Genomic DNA, 22691 nt, shown 5'->3' on the forward strand with positions numbered 1-22691 from the left:
GTCTGTCCATGTCCCACAGAAGGGGGAAAACAAAAGAAAACAAAAACAGTCACAAACCAAATGTGTGTGTGTGTGTGTGTGTGTGTGTGTGTGTGTGTGTTTTAATTGTGTAATTTGCATCTGTTGTATTCTGGGAATTTTTTTCTTTTTTTTTTGGCTGGCTGGCTGGCAGCCCTGGAGGTCAACCCGTACCAGTGACTTTGTTTGTCATTGGAAACAATCCAAGTGAGTGTTTGTATAATGTGTGAAACAAAAAAAAAGAAAGAGAAGAAAAAAATAGGTAAGGGAAAGAGAAATAGAAATAAAAAACACACACAAGCTATCAGTTGCACGTCATGGAAAATGTATGGATGAAGTTATTGAACCCTGCCTCTGCTTGAGTGCTTCCATTCAGCCCCGTCATCGCCACCTGCCAGAGCGTTCTCCCTGGGTGACCCTGAGTCCTCGTCTCTCCTCACGCCCATTCAGGAGCCTGGCGGGCCACAGAGCGCTGTAAGGACAGCAGCAGCAACAGTCATCGATCCACTGGGCCCTTCAGCCACACACTCACCACAAAATAGCTCCTCTTGAGCCACTTCAAGCATTGACCAGCCACAGAGTGGAACCGTTCTCTTTTCTTCTCAGAGAGCTGCTTGCTCTTTTCTCAACTCTCTTTTCTCTTTCTATGCCCCCCACCACCACCACCACCACACACACACAACCTCATATCAGGCTGTTGGAAGATGTTGCACAGCATTGCATGGCGGGGTTACAGGGAGCGACCTTCCCGCTTAGGATTCATCAGCATCTAAAAAGGGCTGTCGCAGCGGAGTGGGGGAAAGGTGGGGTGGAGGGGGGGGAGAAAAAGAGGAGAAATCGTTCCTGCCAGCTCAGAATGAGGAAACGGTGGAAAGAGGTTGGGCTGGGGGGTGGAGATGGAGGTGGGGGGTGGAGGTGGAGGGTGGCACGGATATAAAGGAGAAAGGGACCAATCGCTCGGCACAGGATCAAAGCCTCAACAAATTAGCCGCACACTGGAGGAAATGACATCAGAGATGCACAGAATGGGAGACGGAGAGGGAGTGGGGTTTGACGGCGGCAGCGGCGGCAGCGGCGGCTCTTCAAGCGACGGGGGAAGTTTTTAATGACAGTGAACACAGCGCTGAGCTGCAGGGAGGGATTTGGGGAGCTGAGGGGAAGGGGGGGTGTTGGGGGGGGGTGTGTGTGTGGGGGGGGCACATCCGAATTACGCTGTCGATCAGAGGGAGTGGGGTGCTGCAGACAGGAAACAGCTTTGCGTGTCCTTGTGGCGCTACATGATGTAAGTCCGCCGAGATCCATGTAAGAGTGCGCGGGGTGTGCTGGCGTTCACAGCGATTTGCTTTGGCACCCGATACGCACACACACTTGACACGAAAGGCTGACATGTATGCACACACACATTGTCTTAAAACACACACACACACACAGAGACACACAGACACAAACACGACCCACTGAAATACATGCTGTGACACACGCTTACACATATTCTGAATTCACATAGAGAGAGAGAGAGTCTGTCTCCCTGACACACACACACACAAACAACGCACACACACACACACACGCACACACACACGCACACACCCATGCCACCCTGATCAAAGCTGATGCACAGCACCCTTGGGATTCCCCATGTCTCCACGGCACCCAGGAAGAGGAGGATGAAGAGAGCAGAGTGAGGGATAAAAAGATAAGAGATGGAGGGAAGAGGAGGAGAAGAAAGACCTGAAGAGTGGTTGAGGAAGTGGTAAGGGGATGGGGGCGTGTGCCTTCCTCACACACACACACACACACAACACACCATTCCAAACCCCACTGCAGGCAAACAGCAGCGAGAACTTGAACCTTGATTAGCTGTGGTAACTGCGGTGTAATATCATAGATATACACACAAACACACTCGTACACCACACACATATAGTAGTACGACTGCCCGCTTTTGACATGGAGCTAGCATCAGTGTTTTGGGCTGTAGTGGTAGTTAGAGCTAGCATCAGTGTTTTGGGCTGTAGTGGTAGTTAGAGCTAGCATCAGTGTTTTGGGCTGTAGTGGTAGTAGGAGCTAGCATCAGTGTTTTGGGCTGTAGTGGTAGTTAGAGCTAGCATCAGTGTTTTGGGCTGTAGTGGTAGTAGGAGCTAACATCATTGTTTTGGGCTGTAGTGGTAACATCAGTGTTTTGGGCTGTAGTGGTAACATCAGTGTTTTGGGCTGTAGTGGTAGTAGGAGCTAGCATCAGTGTTTTGGGCTGTAGTGGTAGTTAGAGCTGTCATCAGTGTTTTGGGCTGTAGTGGTAGTAGGATGTTAGGTGTGCAGCTTTATCTTGGAATGTATACATTTCATTGTTTTTTCAAGTTTGAGATGGACATTACAGAACTTCAGAAACGCTTCAAAACTTCTGGAAATACCTGAAGGTCATTTTTAAAAATATTTCTAAATATTTACCATAACTGTAAGAACAAACTTGTATTCAACTGTTCTTTAACTATACTTTTTTTTTTTTTTAAACATCATTTTGTCAGTGTCACTGTAGGCTACTAGCCTGACGATGTCATACTCATAATTCTAGTCAGAATATGAGTCTGATATCGCTCCTTTGGGCTGTGATTATGGGGCGTGTTTCAACCGAACCAGGAGAAAAAATGCCTCTTTGCTCAATTGGTTACCTACAACCAATCAGAACAATGTAGTATGTGACCAGGGCCAGCTGATAAATTAAACTTTTACCGGATCCCGTAGGAAGGAAGGCAAAAACATCTTTTCGATTGACAAATTCCTTGATCGCGTTTCTTTGTTCCTCTTTCAAAATGAATGCACTGTCAATGTCTAAATGGACTCGAATCTATACTTTTCAGCTCTCCAGCGGCAGCCATGTTTGTTGTAAACGAATTCCAACCAAGCGCCTTTTTATGACGTGGTTGGTTACGTTACTGTTGATCATCTGTCCATCATCGTATAAAGCCCGCCTTGACAATTTGATTGGTATGGCAATGTCTGTCCGCAGATAATTTCTCCTCAATGGAGTAATGCCGGACTGAACTTCCCAACCAAAAAATGTGTGGGCGGGGCTAAGTTCGGTCTGGTATCCAGCCTAGTAGGCTACTGTATTGTTGGTGCAGTTTGACATAACCTAAGTTAGCTTGCTGGTTTTAGACAAACTATGAGATGTTAATGAGATACAGTAGGTTAATGAGGTATAAAGAAAATGTGTTTATTGAGAAACAACGATTTTATGGTGTTTTATCTATGGTTGTCAAATAGCCCCAATATGGGTCGCACTTGTTCTCATTCATATCCATTATAAAACTTGTAAATGACGATGGTTAAGTAGCTGTCATTTCTTTAGTCATGGGAGAAGAGAGGTCTTTTTTATTTTGTTGCTTTCCTTTTTTAGTTTGTTACTAGTCCTTTTAACATTGACATTTTATTGTATTAAGTTACATTTCTGATGACATCACATCCATCTTAATTATTAGAGAGCAAATCATAATATATCCTTAAAAAAAATCCCTGAAGTATTATTGTATTGCTCTTACCCACAATGCCTTGGTTCACCACATCACGTAGAATACAGCTGATGTGGTGTCCCTACATCTGATCATGCAGAATACTGTGAAACAGATGTTGTCTTTGTCAAATCTATGAAATTGGATGCATTGTTACATTATACAGTGGGGGAAAACAAAGTACTTCATTAATTGAACAAGCAACACAAGAACAGCGGCATGATTTCTTGTAATGCATGAAAATAACCATATTGTAATCCCAAATCAACTGCAGTATGAAATCAAGAACACACCGATCATAAATGAACATGCAATTTGCAACAAATTATTATTTTAATTATTATTATTATTGATTAAATAATAACTCCCTCTCATTTCTCTGATACTGTCCTCTCACAGTCCACTCTGGGATTGCCTGTTTGTACTACTACAGACCAGTAAACTAATGTGATAGTGACTGATCATTTTATATCAATTAAAAAAGAATGCAGTAGCTTTCAAGCCCATTAAAACTTCATTTCTAAAGGTGTTATTTGAAAAGGTGAAAAGGGGAAGTCTGCCCTTCGAACAACAGCAGTAAAGAAGTTCCCAGTACAGTGAAGAGATTCTTAGTTTTTTGTGCTTAGATCGTGAAGGAGTTTGACATTTCTGCACAGCCTCAATGCTTCATGAATGCAGAGGTCATGGCAGTGGCACTAATTAAAGCAGAGAAGTGCAATGGTGAAGCATGCTCCAATCGAGTTTTTTTGCAGCCTTCATAATAAATAAAATGTAGCCTTGTTTTCAGTAAGATGTGACTGGAAAACAGTTCCAAACGTGCAACAGGTTCTCCACAGGGAGACATGACACATCTCACGAACACACACACACACACACTTAAACACACACACATAAACACTCTCTCTGTCTCTCTCTCTCTCTCTCACACACACACACACACTCTCTCTCTCCCTCTCTCTCTTTCTCACACACATACACAGACACACACACACTCAACACACACACACATAAACACACTCTCTCTCTCTCACACACACACACACTCTCTCTTTCTCACACACACACACAAACACACAGACACACACACACAGGCACAACCATGAACATTTTACACCTCTGCCTAAAGAATCCCCACGAGTAGCACTGAAGACATTAATACTGTTGAAGAGATGTAACATGACAATCTCACAGTGGGACTGTAGAACATTCTCACTGTGAAAACAGAGACACAACACACACACACAGTCTCCTACTGAGATCCATATACACACACGAGCACACACACAAACAGTTGCAAATACCCCTCCCAGCACGGCCCTCCTACCCCCCCCCCCCCCCCACACAAACACACACAGTCTCAAACCAGGACACATAGACACACAGCCTCATACTAAGTCACACACACACACTCAAAAACAGATGCATACACAAACACACACACACACTCTCATACGGAGTCACATATACACACACACACACACAGTCACAAACACAGATCCCCCCCCCCCCCCCCCCAACATACACACACACACACATATTGTCATATAGCACTGTGGTCCCATCAGTGGGTTTTCTAACTCCCAGGAGATGCGTGTTGTCAGGTTGTATTGCTGTGACCCACACTGACCTGAGCGGCAGCATGGGAGCTGGGCTTCCTCTCCTGTCAGCACACTGATCCACTCCAGCACAGTCCTGTCCATGTCCTTATGTATCTCTCTGTAATCTCTCTGTCTGCCAGTCTGTCAATCCCCCCCCTCTCTCTTTCTCTCTCTCTCCGTCTCTCCCACTCTCTCTCTCTCTCTCACTCTCTCTCTCTCCATCTCTCCCACTCTCTCTCTCTCCCACTCTCTCTCTCTCTCCCACTCTCTCTCTCTCCCACTCTCTCTCTCTCTCCGTCTCTCCCACTCTCTCTCTCTCCCACTCTCTCTCTCTCTCTCACTCTCTCTCTCTCCATCTCTCCCACTCTCTCTCTCTCTCCCACTCTCTCTCTCTCCCACTCTCTCTCTCTCTCCGTCTCTCCCACTCTCTCTCTCTCCCACTCTCTCTCTCTCCCACTCTCTCTCTCTCTCTCTCTTTCTCTCTCTCTTTCTCTCTGTCTCTCCCCCTCCTCCTCCCCCTTCTTCTTTTTCTTCTTCTACTCCTCCTTCTTCTTCTGCTGCTTTTTCGTTGTTTGTAGCTCTGTCTTTCAGTTTTTCGGCCTTCCCCCGGTGTGTGTTCTGGCTGTCATTCTGTCTCCTTTTCTCTCTCTTTCTCTCACCCACTCACTGGTCATCCCCCTGGTGTAATTATAGCAGCCATAGAGTGCATGTGGGTGTGCTGTGGTATGTGTGTGTGGTGTGTGTTTGTCTCTGTGTGTGTGTTTATGTGTGTCTGTGTGTGTTTATGTGTGTGTGTGTGTGTGTGTGTGTGTTTATGTGATGCCTTCGGGCCAGTGTACAGAGGTTCCTCTCCTCTCTTCTTCACTCTCCAGTCTCTACTTCAAGTTCTATTCTCTCAACCCCTTTCCTCTTCCTGTACTCCATCCCTCCAGTCTTCCTCTCTTTCTTTGTTCCTTCTTCCCTTCCTTTCCTTTCTCTTGCTCCTCTCCACTCGTCTCTCTCCATCCCACTCTTTCTTCTCACATCCCCTCATCTCTTCTTCCCTTTTCTCTTCTTCTCTTAGTCTCCGCTCTACCCTTCTCCCCTCCTGTCTTAATCTCCTGTCTCCTCTACACTCCTCTCCTCTCCTCTCCTCTCCTCTACACTCCTCTCCTCTACACTCCTCTCCTCTCCTCTCCTCTCTCTTTTCCCCCCAGCTGGAAGAGCAACATGCCAACCAACTCACCCTGGTATCCCAGGATGCACTGGGCTGAGGCAGATGGTGAGTCACACTGTCATGCCTTGCCCATGGATGCACCCCACAGACGGCGCAGGTGGAGAGACACTCGTGGTGCGGTGCGGTGCGGTGTGGTGAGCTAAGAGGTGTCACATGATGGGTCAGTGATTCACACACCAACCTTTAGATCACTAGCAGGTGTACAGACATAAACACACAGAAATGTATGCACAGGCACACACAGATACACACTCTTTATCTCTATCTCTCTTTCACACACACACACACACACACACACACACACACACACACACACACACACACACACACAGACATATTCATGCACATAGATTCCTGCTTTCCCTGTTGCTCACACACATGAAAATATCTTCACACACACCCATGTTCTCAGCAAAACCTGTGGAAAAGTATTGCTCATTCAACTGGCCCTGGCTCAGCATCCATCCTAACACCCCTAACCACTATCATCTCCACTGGGGGCTTTTGGTAGCAAAGCAATTTTTTTTTTTTTCAAAGGCAGACCCCCACCACACACACACACACACACATACACACACACAGACACACACTCACACAATTATGTGTGTCACCTTACAAGTGATCCAGAACTACCTCTAATCAATTCCTTCCTTCATCAATTGTCCTGTAGGAGCTCAGCCTCTAAAGGTCCGTGCATTTCAGGACCCTGGACAGTTCCATTAACCCAACATGTGCTGTCAGGCCCTAGTCACTGACGAACAGTAAACAGAGTGTGACAGTTAATATAAGGGCACAGCTGCACTGTAATACTGGTGCAAAAATGCACTTACGACACAAACAGTCACTATGTTTTCTTTTTCTGCCAATCTTTTACAAAGAGTGAAAGCTACAGGCAAAAACCTGTATTTACTGCACACATAGACACACACATACACACACACACACACACACACACACATGTGCAGGCAGTCTCATGCAACTGGAAAATAATTGATAAACCTAAATACTGCTATTTCCCTGATTGTGTCACCTGTGAACTGAAGTCCTTTATATTACTTGTATTATTTTATTTTATAACCCATGTCTCCGTCTCTGTACTCTGGCCTTCCTGTCTGCACTTCTATGCATTTTACAATGCCCCTCCCCCAACTGTTTCCCCCCACTTCCTGTCATGAACCTAAAAAACGTCCCCCAGACACACGCCACAAACTTGTTTCATTCCACCTCCACATCCTCTCATGTCTGCTATATAAACTCAGACCTTTTCGTTGTCAGGCAGTCATTCTGTTGATCCTGTGCTGGATGCTTGGGGGCGGCCCCCTCCAGGCCGTGCGCTGGAATAAACTCCAAGAACTTTGACTCAGCCTCCCTAATCCTCCTTCAAGTGTTGGCACGTGCTACCAGAATCCATCAAAATAAATCATCAAGCACCAGGACTTAAATGTGTGATTTCTGTGATAAAGGCGAGAAGAAAGTGGTCTTACTGGGGTCTGTTTGAATGGCGGCTAACAGTGTTGTGGGGAGAGAGAGCCGGTTGTGGTGTGCAGAGAAAACACAGTACACAGCACACTAATGCATTCATAAGCAGCAAAGCACTTTGTTATCTCCATACAACAGACTGGGAGACAAATTAGCTCTGGAGTGTGTGTGTGTGTGTGTGTGTGTGTGTGTGTGTGTGTTTGTGTGTGTGTGTGTGTGTGTGTGTATATTTATGTGTGCTTATATGTGCATGCAGTCCCCCATAAGGATGTTTAATTGTGTGTGTGTGTGTGTGTGTGTGTGTGTGTGTGTGTGTGTGTGTGTGTGTGTGTGTGTGTGTGTGTGTGTGTGTGTGTGTGTGTGTGTGTGTGTATGTGTCTGCTTGCATGTGTTTCTGTCTATGTGCTTTTTCCATGGTTGGGTTATAGCATACTGTCTTTTGTGATAAATACATCAAAAGCTTCTGCTGTCCCACAATGCAGACCGCTTTCTTTAATGAAGTCATCTGTTGTGTGCGACAGCAGCAGAAAGCAGGTTTTATGGCCTTGACCCCTTACCAAAGGAAATGACACAGACCACGGTTGACTTAAATGTGCCCATCAGTTCCTTAATGAGATCAATAATACTCTGCCCCGCAAGGGTCTGACTTTCCCAGGCGTCGGAGGAAGCCAAAGGGTGTGTTCCCATACACACACTCCCACACACACACATATACAATACACACACATACATACACACTCACACACACACACACACACACAGAGATATACAATACACACACACACACACACTCACATACACACATATACAGTACACAGACATACACACTCACACACACACACAGATATACAGCACACACATACACACACTCACACACACACATATACAGTACGCACACTTACTCACATACATATACACACACAAACCCAATCACACGCATGCACAAACACACACACACACACACACACAGTGAACCCCTTCATAAACCCCATGGACACAACGTATTGAGTTTATTTTTCAACCTCATTACAGCATATTACAGCATCTCTATCCCATGAAGACCTCCCCCCACCCACCCACACACAATCACAAGAGGTTCATACATACTAGCATACACGAGTACTCACACATTAACTGGTAATGGTCTCTGTTGTGTGTGTGTGTGTATGTGTGTGTGTGTGTGTGTGTGTGTGTGTGTGTGTGAACCAGTGTGAGTGTGTGCATGAGTGTCTGTCTCTCATATACAAACAGCCTTTTCTTATCTGACATCATTCTTCCCCTGTGTCCTTCCAGCTCTGTGTCAGTATGTGTGTGTGTGCGTGTGTGTGTGTGTGTGTGTGTGTGTGTGCGCTAATGTGTGTGGGTGTGTGTGGATGAAGCTACGTCACACAGTGCAACTCATACCAGCACAGTGTCACACATGCACACACACACACAAACACAGCTCACACTTTCTCTCTCTCTGTCATGCAAACACACACACACACACACACAAACACAGACACAAAGAGACACACGCGCGCGTACCTGTGGACTGATTAGCATGCTAAACTCCCCCTCAATCAATGTGCTAATTAACACTATGGCCCTGGCAAAGCTAATCTCTGCCTGAGATAACTCAATAGGTTCCTTATCAGAGGAAGGCATCCCCGCACTGAAACTTTGTGTAAGGTCTCAGAGTGGATATCAGGCAGAAGGAAAAGGCCCTGGAATAAAGACATTAATTACATACAAATAGAGGACATAGTGATCTCACTATCACTAGATTCATCTTGCTCTTTTTCTCATCTCTCCCCATTCTCTTTGTTGCTCGCTGTTTTATTCTCTCTGTTTCTCTCTCTCTCGCTCTCTCTCTCTCGATTCCTTTAATTTTCCCTTTTTTGTCTCCGTCTCTCTGTGTCTCCTTTGTTTTGCTCAATGAGAAAACAAATTGCTTGACTTTGTTGAAGGCAGAGACAAACCCTCTGAATGAAAGATAAAAAGGACTTCTCTTTGTGACAGTAATCTTCTCCCCTCTGTAATTCTTCTTGTATAAACAAACACATGAAAATAATAAGAAAAAAAAAACAAATACATAGATAAATAATAAAGAATCCAACGGGTGGGTGATGAAGAGGAAGAGAGACAAAAAAAAAGATCCCCGGCGGCGAGTGGAATGAGGAGCGGAGGAAGGACAGCGAGGCCAGTCCATTTCCTCCTGTCGGCTGTGGTGGGAGGCTGGGATGCAAATTGATCGGCCTGTTTAAACAGGCAGGTAGATGTTGCTGTCAGGGTTAATGGCCCATTGGCAACAAAGAAAAAGAAAAGAAAAAGAAAGAAACTAAAACTAAATTAGCCTGCAGGGCTGCAGTTGCAGTTACCTCGTCTTGACCTTGAAACTTTTTAACTGACTGATCACACTGTCCCGTCACATGACTTGGCTGCCTTAAACGAACCCCTCCGCATCCAGCCCTAAAGGGAACAGAAGCCGAGAGAGAAGATTATGGTGTTTTAATAGGACTTCACAACATTAAAAAGCTCCATCTCTTCTCCTCACAGAGAGAGATGCTATCTGGGCATTCTACGCCATTTCTTGTTTAATGACTCTCTGAAGTATTTTAGCCAATTTGAGCTGGGGAAAAAAAGAAAGAAAGAAAGAAAAAAAGAACGAAAGAAAGAATGGAAAAAGGGAAAAAAAAACGATGGAGACTATCACAGGGGATGTGTTAGGTTTTTAGATCAGCCATCCTAACAATGTTAATTGTGTCAGCAAAGTGGGACAGCACAGCAATGTGACCTTCTGAAGACTCCAATCATTCCGTACTCCGTCAGTCTAAAAAAAAATCCACGGTTCCCCATCAAGAACCTTTAACGTTGTGTTCCGAGAGTTTCACAAATGAGTTCTGCAGTCACGGTAATGTTTGAATTTAAATACAGGACTTTCACATCATGTATTTAGTGCAGTCATGTACTGCTGAATAGTGTCTACCTTTTGCAGAGGTGCTTTGATGTGTTCTGAAGTGCTGAATTGTGACAAGATAAACCACTAGGATGAAATACATACGACATATAAAAGCAGCAATGTGATATCAGATTGACTTACAATGCAGCGGTGGTCTGAGCATGGATATGTGAATACAAAAAAAACGGCAAAAAGAAACAGAGAAGGCGACTTCGAATGAAATGCTTTCAGTCACTCCAGAAGCACTTCAAAAGGCCAGAAAGTGGGTCATGATCGTGTGACAAGACATTTCGGGTATTCTGTTTGAAACATCTCCAGTCCAAGTTGTTTGATTGGATATCTCAGCAGGCTGTCGGTTGCAGTCTACTTTTTTTTTCCCCTTTAAGTTGACTGAAAGAAATAAAACAGAAATATGAGATGATCAAGGCTCATTTCAAGGTTGCTTAAGCTTAGATATTGCCTGCTAGTAACTGTAAGGTGTGACGCTATTTTATAAGTAACAAAGAAGCTTTCACATTAATTTAACTTATGTTGGTCTAAATTAACCAACTTAATTACTTAACGTCAGTCTTTGAAAATGAGAGACCCTTGTTCGTCTCAGAGAGAATAGCCAAGATGCAGAGAGCGAGTGGTGGTGTGCTAATTGTGTTATTAGCTGGTGACAGTTCATTCCTCCTGAGATTTGTGTTAATGATAAATCGACACGAGCTTATGTCCGGGAGAGAAGCCTGACACTGTTTGGATTGAACGTCATATCTTAAAATAGACTCAGAATAGTCTGCAGGTTATTCATATAATTCATTGCTGTACCACACAGACAGAAAGAGAGAGAGAGAGAGAGAGAGATGAGAATAGAATAGAAGGAAAGGGGGATGAACAGAGAGATAAACATCATGAATGCTTTGACAAATACTCATCTCCTGGTTTGCAGACAGCATTGGATTAATGTTGCCTGAAATCCACGGACAGATACACAAACACACATGCTCACACACATGGCATGGGTTTGAAGATTAATGGTGCGTGTTTGAAGCTTGTGACCTTAGACCCGTGTCATGGGAAGTTGGAGGAAGTGGACGGGAAGACGTCTACCGTATGCTGTGTGTATCGGGTGCTAGCGTGGCCATCTGGCTGTCAGATAAGCCTCGAAACACACACACAGACACAGACACACACACACACACACACACACACACACACACATGTACACACACACACACACACACACCCACACACACATGCACAAACACACACATATGCTGACATAGCTGCATCCACACACACACACACACACACCCCCACACACTCACACACTCTCTCCCACACCTACACACTCTCAAACACACATACGCTGACATAGCTGCTTCCACACACACTCTCTCTCACAGCCACGCACACACACACACACACATGGACACAGCAGCTGCTGTCATGCAGAGCTAAGAGAATGCTCCATTGGTCCATTTCGGAGCTGAAAAATTGAACAGAAGAGAAACCGTGGCTGGATGTCGGCGAAGATGTCTTCAAAGCCGGAAGGGCCGCCACCGCAGCCTCTCCTCTCCTCTCCTCTCACATCCTCTCTGGCTCTCTCGTGGCGTCTGCAGTGGGGCCGATCAGCCCGAGCGAGATCAAAGTGCACCTGCTGGAAAAGAGATACAGCCTGGCCTTCACTGATAGTGCCATGGATAGGGGCTGTGGGATGATATCAGAACTCAGGCTGGGTGCATGTTTCTAAAAGACCACAGGCTGGCTACCTCTACAGCCGACAAAAAAAACACCAAAGAGTTTGGATTCCCAACAGGGGCACAACAAACCCACCTGCCTGTTGCAGAGCCTCGGATGGCTAAGGAAACATGCGGTTGCAGACGCCGTAGCTTGTAAGAGCTCCTCGTTTATGCCTAAGTCCTAAGATCACTGCTACAGGGAAGAATCTCTGGCCCTATCTGTGTCAAATTCTAAAACAGAGATATTCTAAAACAGAGATAGCTAACCCTTCTGGAGTCTGAGGCCTGATTAAGGCACGTTGGTTCTCCTGACAGGCTCTGATATATTTGAAAACATAATCTGGATGATCTGACTGCACTTGTTGATAATAGTTTTGTGCTCTGTGTGTGGGTTATTTTAATTTGAACTACTCACAGGCATGGCACAGTGGGAGTTACATGAATTATGAACATTACAATTATGATTCATACACATCGTTTAATGCTCTTAATTACTCTTTGTAATTAGCTTACTTTTACAGTTAAAACATTTGCCAAAAATCTAATGACTAAACCTAAACCTAAAAATATCTAAAGGGGTATGAAAGAGAAAAGAGAATAAGAGATTATTCATATGCAGTCTATTATCTTTTCATTGACATGTATTTGCCACAGACCAGTATGAATAGTGTTTATAAATCCACCAATCAACCAACAGTTGAAAAAAGACTTTCACTGACAAAACTTCAGATGGTCAGTAAATTGTGAAGTGTGGATGTTGCTGCCATACTGCTCTTCACGTGGGTGGTCCCCTATAGACTATCTACAGAAGCTCAGATAATACACAAACTATCTGTTGAAACTCTGTTAACTTAAATGTATGGTTATGGTTAAGGTTAGGGTTTGGGTTTGGTTTAGGTGATGTTCAGTGAGCCATTAGAAAGACTGAACTTGAATTTCAACAAATCATCTGCAGTGTCTCTGTTGGTTGACTAACCGAATAAAGTGTTACCCTGCTCCTGTGACAGCTGTGGCCAGTCTTTACAAAAACTCATTATAGGTACATTAGATTGCCATACCAACAGCACCAGGTTGGTGCCCCATAAAAATATGAGCCGGAGAATGAACATGGACACCACATCCACATACCACCCTGTGTGCACAAAGCATTCTGGGTATTGTTTGATCTGATCCTTGTAAGAATTACAGAGTAGGAGATGGACAGGAAAAAAATGGAAAAAAGGGGCAGCTTTGATAAGATAGATAGATAAGCAAAAAAAATAAAAAATGTCAATAAATAAATACTTGAAGTTCAAATCTAGATGAGCTGATGATGAGCTTCAGCAGCAAGAGAGCGGTGACATCAGTGAGCTAGGTTACAAATGTTGGCTGGTGATTCTGATATTTGCCAGCGCAGGTGGGCTGTCAGTTCCCAGCCTCCGATTGGTAGGTCTACTTAAGAAATGGGCCAGACAGCTGGCAAAACCGGGCTCCATGTCAGCTGTCACCTTGCTGTGTGGTGCAGGCAATGTTTTCTGTACCCTTAAGTGTCGAACAGTGTGTATATATATGTAAATGTGATTGGTGGATTGAAATAAAGAATTGTGTCTGATTGAGTGTGTGTGTGTGTGTGTGTGTGTGTGTGTGTGTGTGTGTGTGTGTGTGTGTGTGTTTGTGTGCGAGTGTGTGTGTGTGTGTGTGTGTATGTGTGTGTCTGTCTGCCAGTCTGTATCATGTGTTAACCTGCATAGACAAGCACGTGCACAAACCTATCCCCCCATCACTGGCCTGTTTTGCAGGTTCACTGCCTGTCCCCAGCTCATTAGTCTTACTGCTGTTTCTCCTCCACCTTGTCTCCCTGCTCTTGGCCGCCGCGCCAAACACCCCCTCCGCTCCTGTTTATTCTGCTTAATTAACGTGGGGCGTGTGGCGCGTGTGGCTGTAACCGCGGGAGGCTTTCTCCCGTTCTTAACGCTCAGTGGGCTCCGTGCTCGCTGGGAGACCCGTCTGGCCCAGTCTCTGAGCGGAGCAGACGTGGGGCTGATCCAGACACACGCTGGAGTCAACACCCCCCGTCCTGTGCTGTGCTGTCGGGGGTCTCAAAGGGTCTCCACTTGGCTCTTGTCTCCTCTGCTCACCCAGACGTGCCTGTGCTGTCTTATTCTCTCACCTCTCCTTTCCTCACCTCTCATCTCCCCTCCCCTGCTCTCTCCTCCTGTCCTCTCCCCTGTCCTCCTCTCCTCATCCTCCTCTCCTCTCGTCTCGTCTTGTCTCCCCTGGTCTCCTCCCCTGCTCTCTTTTCCTGTCGTCTCTCCTGTTCTCCTCTCCTCATCCTCCTCTCCTCTCCTCTCGTCTCCCCTGCTCTCCTCCCCTCCTTTCCTCTCCTGACCGCTCTTGAACTCTTGTCTTTCTCCCATATTCTCTCTATCTTCCTCATATCTAATACATGCTTCTACTCTTCAGATCCAGCTGCTTTCTGCTCTTCTCGCTGTTTTTCTTCTGCTATGTTCTTCTCTTCTCCTTCTCTCTAGTTTCCAATGTTCTCTCTTGTATAGTTTTGTCAATGCTGTTTCTCTCCTCTCCAACTATTGTCCCCTCTTTTCCACTATCCACTTGTTCTCCTCTTGCCTTGACTCCTCACCTCTCCGTTCTCCATCTTCCCCTCTTGTTTTTTTGTCTTATTTGCCCCCAATCCTTCCTTCCTGTTTCCATGTCTCTCTCTGCAGTCAGATCCAGTCATCCTCACTGACACCGTCTCACTGGAGATATTTATGAGGCCTCAAAGTATGGCTTGGAGACACAATATCCTCATATCAGTACTGCCACTGTGACTTACGCTTTTACTGTGACGTACTCTTTTACTGTGACGTACTCTTTTACTGTGATGTATGTTATGGTTTGGTTTGCTATGGTTGATGGTTCACATCCACTTGGTATGGATTCTGTTCTGAATGATACTGTATCAGTATTTGTTTGGATGAAAAGATTGGAAAAACTGGAAATGGATGGGGGGGGGGGGTCAAGCCTTTGATCATAATTGATATTGCACTATATTTCTAGTCATATATTTAGACATGTATAGAAACCTTAGCCTTTGAAAAGTAAATCTTAATGAAGTTCACAGTAAGTTGAGCATGAGTATGTGTACTCCATCCCTAGGGCTATTTCTGAACATGGTGTGAAACAGCACAGATGCTGCTTATGAGCTAACCAGGCTATTTGTTTCAGTCCTGATATTACAATTGTACATCATTCTTGTCAGGACGGCTTTGACAGCGTACTCAGTCACCCTGCAGTTGGGTATAGAATAGAATAGAATGAAATCCTTCTTGTCACTGCAAATTTCCAGTACAACTAAATGTGCCCTGAAACAGTCATCAGCATGTCAATAAACAAGCTGAAAATCAATTAACAGCAGTAAACATGTTCCGTTTTATTATCATACAATTAAAAAAATAATGTTTTTACCCTTGTGGCGTATAGATTATCTGATGGAGTGTGGCGTGAGTGCTTGAAATAAGAAAAGCGTACTTGACAGACTTGGCAGCTCTACCTTACTGCTACAAAGTGAAAAATCAAAGACCGAATCACACAACCCAGATTACATGCAAAAAAAACTGCAATCAGTCACATTCTTAATGTAAATGTGTAATGTGTAGTGTGTTATGTGTTAGGTGCCATGCTTTCACATGCTTCACATTTACAATGCTGTGCCGTGATGCACCAAAGGCAATGCTGTGCTGTTCACTGTGCACCAAAGGCACTGTGCTGTGGTGGTCTCTGCTGTGCCATGCTGTGCTGTAGTGCTGGACGGGGCCGGCTCCACTGAGCCACTCAGAACTCGGCGGTCGGCAAACTGACTGCTGGCAGTTTAACGTCCTCACCGGCAGCGGCGAAGGAAAGGCTCGGACGAGGGTTAAAAGTTATAAATTGAAACAGTTTTTGATGCCAATTCGAGCGAGCGGCCGTAAATTACCACAGAGGAAAAAATAGAGCGAGAGAGAGAGGGGGTGGGGGGTAGAGGAAAGAGAGAGATGAGAAGGAGAGAGTGGGTCATTTTGATTTATGGAGGTGCGAGGGAGCCAAGCGGTACCTGCGCTCTCTCTCTCGGAGAGTGTGTGTTCCATTAAGTCCAGTTTCCACGGACGCTTCCACCATCTGCATACGTCCTCCCTCTTAACCCTCACTTATTCAAATATGAAATTCATCCATTCAGAACATCCTCTCTAGACTTTTTTTCTCTTATTTAATTTGAAAAAAAAGAAAGTTATTTCTAGGATGGATGACTTTAAATATGCATAGCGTCTGCGTTTCAGATCGCGCTTTCGGGAGGGAAATGGAGTGAAAGTTTTTAAAAGGAGCTACCACTACTGCCTCCCTTCCACCCAAACACACACACACACACACACACACACACACCATCCCCTCAAACTCTCTGGCCCCTGACCCTCTGCCGAGAGTGTGAGTGTACGGTGTGTGTACTATTTCTCCGTTTTAATTAAACCCACGCTACGGTGTCGGAGGAGCCGGGGTAGCGGACATCGCGTCGCTAATGAATGCTAAAAAGCCAACCTGTTATCTCCCTTCTTCCCGCAGACGGCGGTAAACAAGATATCGCGGGGACCCAAACAAATGGCCGTTGTCAACAGTATTGAGCGCTGCGGCTATTTACCTTCTCAGCAACTGATCAAACAGCACATAACTGATACGCTCCACCAGCAGGGCCTGGGACAGGCACGGTGTGAGGGATAATTCTGATGTACGTTTCAACTCTTTAAATGGAGGGAGAGAGAGAAAAAAAAACACAGAAAGAGAGAGAGAGAGAGAGAGAGAGAGACAGAGAGAAAAACTCTCCCCTCAGAGTGGTACTATTTACCCCGGTGTGGCACCACATGAATCGACTCCTCTGAGAATGACCACGGGGTTTGGCAACAGAGGATTCCAGCTGGGAGAGTTGGGGGTTGGGGATGGGGGGGGGGGGGGGGGGGTGCGCTGCTTTGTGCCGATTGTGTTTGACAAAGGAAAATATTACTGTTTCACCCTATGTGAGTGTGTGCCCGCCTGCGTGTGCATACCGATGAGTCTACAGAAAATGGTGGGGTTTGTGTGCGCTCGATAGCACTCCACCTGATGCCTCGGACGTAAACAGCGGCTTCCAGCATTGGGTGTTTGTCCCTTTTGTGCATTGTGCGTGCCTCTGCTCGCAAGTTGTATCCAAAACAGTGAGAGCGAGTAGCGGCGTGCACAGCTGAAGCAGAGGCAGGTACGCAGCAGTGTTGTCATGTTGTTCACATCACACACCCAGCAAGACAGCGCTGTGAGATCTCAGGTGTCTGCCACTTATGGAGGACATTCCCATTCTTTCCTTTCTCTTTTTACCTCCTTATCCACCCAACCAACCCTCCCCTCCCCGACACACACACACACACACACACACACACACACACAAACACACCTCCATCGCTGACACCCAGCTGTGATTTATCTCTCTGATGCCCTTCTCTCAAGCCCGTTTCCAAAGAGCCGTCGCCAAGGTGATTTGTGTTTTGTTCTCTGTCGATGCGTCTTAAATTATCACCGTCTGTTATTAAACGCGAGCACTTAGACAGTAAGCCTTCGAATACACACACACACATACACACACACACACACACACACACACAGAGAGACACACACACAGAGACACACACACATACACAAGCGTGCATGCTCAGAAGCCTGAGAGGCCCCTGCAGTGTCAGCTGTGGGTGTCCAGGCGTGAAAACGTCAGTGTAAGCATATCTGATCAGGATTTAAAAACACAACCCAGACCTCCTCTCACTCATCACCCGGACAGGACAGAGGGGAGGAAGAGAGGGAAAGATGGAGGGAGAGTGAGAGGTGGAATATAGAAAGAAAGAGTAAGAGAGCAATAGAGGGAGAGAGAAAGAGAAAGAGATATGGTGGGAGGGAGAGAAAGGAAGACAGAAAGAAAGAGTGAGAGAGAGAGGGGGAAAGATGGAGCGAGAGAGAGAGATGGAGAGAGTGGTGATGGATGGGTGGATGCCGCGTGCACGTATACAAAAAATGGCTGAATATGTGCATACACATGTGTGCATGTGCTTGTGTGTTTCTGTGTGTGTGTCTGTGTTTTGAAAGGATGATTTGCTGATGGATGCTCTGAGGGCCAGATCCATTATCATATGAAAAGTTAGAATATAAAGTGCCTAACACCCACCAGGCCTGCCTAGAGTATAGTATACCTTCCCCGTGTTTTCAAATGAAGGAAGACATAAGTCCTCTCATGTGACACACTACCAGATTGAATATAAATTTCAGTTTGACATAATGTATTCATATTATCTAGACCCCCTTTACGCAACACCATGTGAGCAAACCGCTCTCTAAAGCAAACAGCTTTGCTTTTTGGTAGAGTCTTCTATGAAGGATGCTTCTTTAGTCTTCCTCCACTGACTCTCTTTTCACGCTGTGTTTTGTATCCTTTTTTCTTATTGATCTGGTCATTATGACTGAAAAGTGCTCCTCTCTGAGAGAAGGATTGATTAAAGTTTAACACCCACTTAAACCCACTCGTCGCGGAGGGGCTGATGTGCCTGTGCTGGGTGTAAACACGGAGGGATGTGAGGAGGGACTATAGATATCTGCATTCTCAATTCCCTTTGATTTGGGAAGACAAGCAAAAGCAACGAAAAAAACTCACAGGTCTGTATTATTTCGAAAGCATGCAGGGCCTCTGGCCCCAGGAACACGTACAAACACACACACACACACACACACACACACACACACACACCCACACACACCACACAGACACAAACACAAATTCACCAGATGGAAGCTCACATACACAGATCAACCAATTATGAGTGATCACGTTCCAGTGTATAACCCCACACCTCATACAGACATACACAAGCATTTGCCAGTATCATTACACTTCTACTCGTTTCTGTTTCTAGTCATTATATTTATAAATGAATAAATAAATATATATATTTAGATATAGGATATATAGGGTCCAAGCAATTGTACATAAACTACACCAATATGAGGAATATGGAGGGCCTTAAAGGATCCCGAGTACAACATGCGCCGCGTGTCTCCAGCCAGTTGTGTGTTGTTGTTGTATCCTGCTGCTCAGGATCTATGCTTGGGCTGTTGTTATATTGGTTAGATTAGGTAGCTGGCTATGAGTACCTGCATGTGACAGTGAGAGGATTGGCCGCTGTGGGAAGTCTCCAACCAATGTGTTTAATGTGTAATTGTATGTGTATACCTAAAGAAATGTGGATTTTTTTTGTTTGGTAGATTCATATACAGATTGGTTAACGGATTTGAGGGAATTTTATGATGGAAGGAAGAGCGTATGAATTTCCAAGTTCCTTAGGAAACAGCAAAACACTTTGGAGATTTGATTGTAAATGACAAAGCCTCCGTGGGAACATACACTATGAAGACTGTGACAGTCTGTGTTTCCCTTCTCTTACATAACATCGACTTGTAACAGCCAAATGTTTTGGCTTGGCAAAATGTCTTTGTCATTGTCTGTTTTTGTTATTGTGGTCAGTATTTGATCTGGGGCCATGCATACATAGACAAACAGTAAACAGTCAGGGCTGGTTTTCTACCGATCCTGACGAATACGGGATTTCAGTAGCTTTGCTGCTTGGTCCCCTAAGGCACATCCTCCATTTTTAGAGGATCTGTACAAGCCCACGAGGAAATCAACCAATTTAATCCGCTTATTCGTGGAGCCATTTCCCACTTCTATCAGATCTTACCACGGCAAGAAACGGCGAGCTGCAATTAAGAGAGTTTGGACTAATGAGCAAAACACAGATGTAGGTGATTGGGAAGAAGAAGCCCATTTAAGTTGCATGATTGTTCAATCAACATTAAACATCCAGCTGCTCCTGAATACATTGGCTTAAGATCTCCCTTGTACCATCTTTCTGTAACACGTGAGTCGGTTTATATTTTAGCCCACTTAACTTTCATGACTGTTCAATCAATAATATTTATGCTTCTGATTTCAACTTTTTAGATTTTAGAATAACTTATGTCATGATTTCTTTTTTTTTTTTTTGCATTTAACATGATTCAGCATTTATCCCACAGGAGTCTAAGACATCAAACATCCAGTTGCCTGGATGAATTGACATAAGATCTCCCTTTATCTGTAATACATGAGTCATATTATTCTTTAGCCCATTTTGTTGAAAAATATAATTTCTGTCTATAAGGTAGATGTACGGCCACACAAACCTATAGCCCTGTTGGCTCTTCTGCCAATCAAAAGTACTCGAAAATAATCAAATGTAATAAGGTAATTAAAATAGTTACAACTTTGGGTGCCTATTATCCTACAACTTTCTTACTGCAGATAGCCATGTTAGGAGAACCAGGTACTAAATGGCCACTATATGCAAAACAAGCCTTGTTTTCTTGTTTTCGTAAATATGAGCGAGTTCCTAACTATGATATGTGGGTGAGAGACAAAACTAATTAAGCATTGTTGTTTTTCCTATACATTTATGCCATGTGTAGTTATGTCTTTAGAAAGGTTTTGTACAATATGATTCCCATCTTTCTGTATATTTTTACCTGTAATTCCCTCTCTATAGCAAGTTGCTTTCAAACTTTTGTAATTAAACAATTGAAACCATATGGTTCATAGGATGTACTAAATGTTGATAACAGAAAATGAATCTATCAGTCAGTATATTGTCAGTATATTACTAGTCATAACTTGATAATGTAACTTTAGCTTAATTTTGAATCACCTACATGAACTTTCAAGTATGACCCTTGTGTGTATGAAGGTAATTGGGAAGCCAATAAATGTGAATTAAAACCTGAAAGTAGATCTTTCAGAAATCAAATCAATTGTTCCTGAGTTACAGTACCTACCTGGAATTATGGGTTTGAAGTGAATGTGAATGCTTTGTAGAAGTGGGAAACTTTTGCTGTAATTGTAGTAATGCAGAGACAATAACACTCACAGATGTGATAGAAAAATGCCAGTCTACCCCCTACTGAGAAAAGAACCAGCACTCTGCATATGCCTCTTCGTTCTCTCCTCTTTTATGCTTTCCTTTCATTCCCTCTCTTTCTCTTGTTCTCTTTTTCTCCATTTGCTTTTACACACACACACACACACACACACACACACACACACACACACACACACACACACACACACACACACACACACACACACACACATACACACACAGGAGGGCCACAGTATAATCCTTCTTTGCCTGGCTGTAACTTTGCAGATTGAAAAGAGAAAAATAATTGGCTGGCTGGACAGGGAGAGGTCACCATGATGCAGGGAGAGAGAAAAAACCCAAAAGACTAAAAGTGTGGCATGTGCGTATTAAACTCTAATGGGATGGAAGGAGAGGAGGAGAATGGGTAATTTAAGAGAGGAGAGGAGGCCAGAGGAGAGGAGAGGAGAGGAGAGGAGAAGAGAAGAGAAGAGAAGAGAAGAACAGGTGAGAAAAGAGGCGAAGAGAGGAGAGGAGAGAAAAGAGGACAGGAGTGGAGAAGAGAGCACCAGTGAGGACAGGAAGATAGAGGAAGGCTAGGAGGTGTGGAGCAGAGAGGAGGTACACAGCACAGTTTTAAAACATGAGAAGGGAGAAGGTGAGGAGATGAAAATAGGTAGAGAAAGTTCACTGAATCTGGTCCTTTCCAGTGAGTTTACTAAACCCCTTCTTTTTAATGTCAGTCTTTGGTGGCCTCATATAGCACCATAGAAATCAATGTTATAGCCAGGATCCCAGAAGCCGTTTCTGTTAATGCTTATAATCCAGCCAGCATCAGTCAAACCCCACAATCACACTCACATTTTCATGGCAGCAATAGCAGGGTTGGGAAGCAGCCACTTCCATGTAAGGGAGTTATATAGGCTAACTGAATTACAATTTTTTTTTTATTTCAATCTGGTGCAGTTACCGAGAAAGAAATATGTAAGTAAATTACAGTTTCTAATAAAAATGCTGATTACGTCCAAATATATTCTTTTTGGCTAAAAGCTTTAAAGATTAAACATAGAATAGAACATTCATTCTGCTGCTTTGGATCTTTTCAACGTCTCGACAGGCTCCATTTATTGGGCAGTATGCACTCTAATTTTGAATGTTGCTTTTGATTGGTTCTCTCGTTTGAATTTGCACCGCCTCTCTTCCGCCAATCAAAAAGTACTCGAAAGTAATCAAA

The sequence above is a fragment of the Clupea harengus genome, chromosome 20 (genome assembly GCF_900700415.2).
Source record: "Clupea harengus chromosome 20, Ch_v2.0.2, whole genome shotgun sequence".
In the NCBI taxonomy this organism is placed as follows: domain Eukaryota; kingdom Metazoa; phylum Chordata; class Actinopteri; order Clupeiformes; family Clupeidae; genus Clupea; species Clupea harengus.